Source organism: Anguilla anguilla, chromosome 12 (assembly GCF_013347855.1).
Source record: "Anguilla anguilla isolate fAngAng1 chromosome 12, fAngAng1.pri, whole genome shotgun sequence".
NCBI classification, from domain to species: domain Eukaryota; kingdom Metazoa; phylum Chordata; class Actinopteri; order Anguilliformes; family Anguillidae; genus Anguilla; species Anguilla anguilla.
The window spans coordinates 23,177,048-23,183,280 of record NC_049212.1 but is presented as its reverse complement, the minus strand read 5'-3'; positions in this window follow the sequence as shown (position 1 = coordinate 23,183,280).

The window sequence follows — 6,233 nt, the reverse complement described above, 5'->3', positions numbered from 1 at the left end:
ATTGAAAACTAAAAATTCTTGTGTTTTATAAATATGTTCTTGCTATTCCAAATGACCTCAAATTATTAAATGAGTCTTTCAGAAAAATTAAATATAGAAATGTGAAGGTCGGTGCCAAGCTTGGCTAACTTTCTCCCTGGCTAAACTCCAGGTTTTCAGTGTGCAGGATTATCTGTGTTCCCGAGTTACCGCTTTAAGACCCAAAGACCAGTGAAATCCTTTCTGCAAAGTCTCAACCAAAGCACGCCAGGAACAATGTTGACACTGACACCATTGTATCAGGGTGGCTGCAGCAGATACCTAGAAAACTTGCCAAATCTCAGCTAAACTATTCTGGATGGACAGATAGCACACCAGATATATGTGAAAATATAGTTTTATTTTTGGATGAACTGCCCCTTTCAATAGCTTTCAATCTTAGGTATGCTGAAACAAAGCCTAAGTTTGTTGAATGTTATTGCACAGTAGCTCAGTGTGACACGTTGAATGATCTGCAGGCTTAACTATATGATGGTAAAGCCTAGCTTGCCAGCTTATGTTGCATTCTTTTGTATTGTCTGGTAGTCTGATGCTAGTTGTAGGAAAAAATAGTTGTTTCAAACTAAACCAGTAAACATCTGATGCTACTGATTACGTTACAGTCAATGCTGGAAAATGCTAATGGTTTGTAGCACCTGAACACTGCCTAAAAGAAAAAACTTGCCGTTTTGAAATCTGTCAGCCAGAGCCTGGGTTCGGCACATGGTCATCCGGCTCTTTGATGTCAGGTGCATTTTGTATGATTAAGGCTGTATAATGCATATTTTTCCACTGTATGCCGTTTTTATGTGTTGGCAACCTGCTCTAACCTAACGACAAGGGATTATTTACATAGACGTCTTACAGGCATGAACATTAATGAACACAGGATACACACCCCCCTGGTATTTATCTTCTGAACAATCTGCTAATACGATGGTGTCCATTAGAAGTTAATCATTATAATTGGGTTAAAAACTTGAAAGAAATATTAAGAAGGCAATCGATCGTCTTTTTTTAAATATACGTAACCACAGTTGGAATCCAGTTTCCCAGACCTGTAACTTCGTTCTTATTCCACTGTTTGAAGATTCTTGTAATTCCAGTTCATTAGCAATTCCACATTGCTTGAGATTAATGGGAATTGCTCTATGAATTCAAAGTTATATTTGAATTGATCTCAACCTTGGTGCAAAATGCCAGAAATTGGAACCAAAATCAGGTAAAAATAAAATTACTACAGATGTATACCTAAAAAAACAAGCTGCTAATTGTCAAAAATAAAACCTTAATACTCATATTCTTCCAGAAGATGAATAAACTCTGGATATATCATTACCAAATGATATGGGACCTAATTACTGTCCACACTCCCTTTGCTGATTTTCTTCTAAATTAATTTAGTAATTTGAAAGTATTACATGTGACTCACATAAAACAGCCAGTCTCTGTAAAGGCTAAAACCCTCATTATTCTATTATGTATTCTTAGTTCCCAAATTCTTATGTATTTGGGAAAATTTCTGAAAACATGACGCACAGAAAAATGTTTTACTGAACAATGAAGGTACGTATTTTCATTGTGTATGAATGACTTGACATTTAGACTAAGCATTCATAATAACATAGAACTTGTTTTGCATTTGACAAGAAATTTTGTGAAAGTTTTAAAAGTTATTTCAGTATTGCTCAGGGGCTTTATAAGCACGATCATACAGTTTGTGTCTCTGCACTGTATGTGAAATGTTTGTGCATGCAGGCAAACCTTTTTGGGAAAGTTTTGAAATCCAACAAGTTCTAAAAAGAATATGTAGATTGTGATACTGTTTTCATGAGATGTACATTATTCTGACATGGTAATGTGTGGTATTTGTTGTACACGTTGGCCAGTGTTACATTCCCACTTTAGGCTCCAATGATATATTAATCTATTCCATTTCAACCACTGAACCATGCATTAATTATCTGATAACTGTCATGTTTCTTATCTCAATGCACAAGGATCATCATGTGGCAGAGCTATGCTTCATTATATGATCCCGTATTGGCCAGAACTTGCTGTTCTTACCTATTGGAAGGAAATTTTTAATGTTCATTGAAATGCATTTCCCTGTATTCCACATAAGAGCAGCAAATATGACTTAGAAATGCATCAGAGCCATGATCATATTCACCTGTTATTATCATGTTTTTGAAAGGCTGACCTATATGTCTTGTTAAATGCCATTTTAAACTGTCCCTTTCTTGACATTTCCAGGCAATCATTTCGATGATGGCATTTAGATAATTATGATTTATATGAATAGTCAGCATTGAATGTCATGTAAAGTTCCTCATACATGGTAATTACATTCAAAGCAAAATGTATAACTGCTTATGAAAATGCCTTAAAATAGTTAAAAACCACCAGCTAGTATAATATCCTTCCAAGTAACAGCCCCCAGTGAAAAAATTAGTTGCTAAATTAATTCATCATACTTTTAGATATTTTTTTTTAAATTCTGTGTTAACCTATTATAATCATGTGGGGGCCCAGTTTGCCACTCTAACATAACCCAATATGGCAGTGGTCATGTTTAGAGTGGTTACATGAGGAGTTAAATGATATGGTGTTCTAAAATTAACATGGTTCTCCTGTAGCTCATGATCTTTTATTTTTTTCTGTTTAGAGAGACAGCAATGGAAAAAGATTTTGGTAAAAGATGCCCACAATATGCAGGTCTGACATACAGCAAAGTATATTGTTTATTCTCAGGATTTATCAATCCTGCATCATACAGATTCCATTCTATTCCTGTTGTATGCACTGAATCAGTTCTATATTCATTCAGTGATATTTCAAGGCCTGGGCTTTGTGAGAATATTTCAACCTACATGTATTTTATGGACTGTGTGTGGGAATACTTCATTGGGAACACTTAACAAAGGCAGTATAAAATAGTATAAAAGTCAACATGAGCAGCTAGTACCACACCCTGAAATGATAATTTGGTGCATAAATTCAATAACTAGTGCAATGCAAGGGTTCATTTAGTTTGGAGTGTATATGTTGGTTTTCAGCCCAAAACACATTTGCTCTCAATTGCTCCTAATTGGATACGTAATATGTATTTGGCAAGTTTTACCCTCTTGTATCCACATTATGCCAGAACAAATTTATGGATGTCATAAAGAATAAATGTATCATATTCACCTTCCAGGGCTTTCTCGGAGGCTTTCACTCTCTAAAATGTGTTATATGGCAAATTATTTGTTCAGAAAGAGCTATTTTATATTGATGCACTGCAGAATGACAGGCAGAATCACTGGGGTCCTACTTACAGAAAGAGTGGACATATTGAAACAACATGATTTGAAGAATGATTTGAAAATGCACTGCACTGCATGAAGAACAACAATAGCAACACAAAAAACCAGCATACACAGGGGAGTGTGAACACTTTCACACTATAATCAAGGCACAGTCTCCTAAAACATCATAATAAATAATAGACTATTCCTTGATTGATTATGGTCTTATAAATGAAAGGTATTGTAATGTGTGTATTGCCAGCATAATTAGTTGAAGTCATTGAATTAATACAATGACTAAATTATATAGTAAGGTTCCTGTAAATTTTCCTTTCATGTAATTATTTTGCAGGTGATTTTTAATGCTTTCATATGAAGTCCATAGTCTCCTAGCCATTGTGGTGCTTTGTTCCACCCCCAACTCAATATCTTTGCTAGCTTAACTGGTACATGGCAGAAAATGTTGCTTAGCATCACTTAATCTTGACTTCAAGCCATTCATTCACATATTCATTCACATGCTTGGCAGTTGGTCACTGACAGAATCATAGTATTTTACATGTTATCCAACTTACATTTAATTTTAACGGGAACGTCATCTCTAATTGCATTGTTGCCTTGTCTCTGTGAAGATTTAGGCATCTAGTAAGTATGTTCATCGCAAATCAAAACTGCAAATACTTATAACTCTCAGTTTTAACTGTCTGTTGACTGTGCAGGATAGAGTTTATAGGGGTTTGAGAGATTAGAGGTGTAGTGTATTGGGTTAACATCTTGTTTTTAGTGTATGTAGATCATCTGGGGTATCTGTATCTCATGTCTCAGTCTGTCTTTGCTGAAGTTCAGGACTTTGCAGATGATGGCAGGGCCATCTTTTCTATTTTTCGTAAGAATCCCTGATAAATTGTGGACCACTGAGATAAGCTTAAAAAGGTCTCTAGTGAACTTTTTTCAGCATTAACTTTTAGTGCCTCAAACATGCTCTGAAATAATTATAGAATTAATCAGCAATACTGTTTTGGGGGCTTGTAGAAGTGCCAAATTGAAGTTGGCTTGAAATGAATCCCTTGACCAGGGTTTATTTTTATTTTATCTTTATTTTATTTTTATTTTTTTTGGGGGGGGGGTTCTTCTACTGTTTGGTTCTTCTGCTTTGCATGATGATGTGAGTGAGTGGAAAAAAATATGTATGTATGTTAACTTTTGTTTTGGAAATATAAAAACATATTTTCTGAATATTTCACAAAACAAAATTTATTTGCTTTAACATACTGCACGTTTCAAAATGTCTGTCTGCACACACACACAGTTGCCATGTCCATTACAGTATCATTTGACTTTTTTGAGTGGAAAGTTTGTTGTCATTAAGAGTGGACTACAGGTTAAGCCTTCAAGTTCATTCAGGTGGATATATGTAATTTTTTCACTTCACAGGCTTCTAGGCCGGGACCAGACTGAGTGAAGCATCTATTTTATCACTACCTGAGATCACAATCAACAACCGCCCCCTGGACCGTGATTCTGCAATTGCAGTCTCACCTGATTAATTCTCCCCACTCATCCACAGTCACAACCCTGATACCCATACCATGGAATCAGAATATTTTTTCACCAATATGACAGGCTGATTTTTAAATCCTGATCACCCCTGCCTGGTGTAACATCTACTGCATTTGACTGATGATCAGTTCCCAAAATCTACAAGCAGTGAGCTGAGGAATGCTGTTGAAAAGCTATTTCAGGACCTGGACACAGATGGTGTTATATCTCCTCCAGTACCCTACAGTGAATTGAAGGATCTAAGCAATGCAAAGTGTAAAGTTTGTGTATATTCTGGTCACACGATTGGTGAAATCAATCACAGGGCTGTTAAAAACATTAAATAACGTGTTCATTGATCCACACCGTCCCTTTGTCAGTCCTTTATCTATGCAAGGCATGTATGATGTGTACAGTTGCAGAACACCAGCCAATGATCTACAGAATGAGAACAAGCAGAGGTTTTACAGTCATGCGTCCTGTACAGCCATCAGAATTGTAGCCAATCAAATATTCCCCAGGGAACAGGTTGTGACAAGCTCCTAATACTGGGCCAAGAATCAAATCCATTAATGTGTTTATTAATGCTCATATGCAATTCAATCATGACCCCTTCTGGTCCTGTAGATACATGTACTGTAGGTCTTGATACTAAAACATAGAGAACCTTGTGCACACCATCCCATTCATGGACTACGGTATGAGGCAGTACTCACACAACATAGGCAGGTCTCAGAGTGAGCAGGGAGTGTTCACAGCATGCAGCCTGCGTTCTCAGAGCGCAGACAGTGTCCCAAAGTGGAGGAAGTTTTTCCACAGAGGATTGCCCTTAAGGGCCACTGTACTCGTATGCCCTTACAGTACGACTGCCCGGGCACTTGTATAGGACAATTTCCATGATTAGCCTTTACCAGGCATGTATTATAAGTATAACAAGTGTATGTCCCTTCTGCTTTTATTTTTGGAATAAATGCATATACTGCATTTACATACATATATCTATCACTGTGCATACAATTCAAAAAACCTTTTTCTTTTCACCCTGCTCTTTATATTATTCCTGCCATGACAACTCATAATCCAAGACAATATAATATTTTGTTGCTTTAAATCCAATTTAATTCACTATTCTTCCACTAGGTCTTTCTCCCTTTGAAATCAGCCTTGCTTATTGGGATCAGATACATTTTTCTGTCACTTATTACATTTCAACCCTTCCTACCTGCCTATTCTTCCCTCACCTCCTTATCTTCTTTTGGCACTCATTTGCCATTTCCCCCATGTCCTGATCTTACCTTCCTTTTCTGCATTGACAGTTTTTTTGATAGCCCCTGTGATGGTTATCTGAGCTGAGTAGAAAAGCAGCATGTATGTCAAACCAAGAAT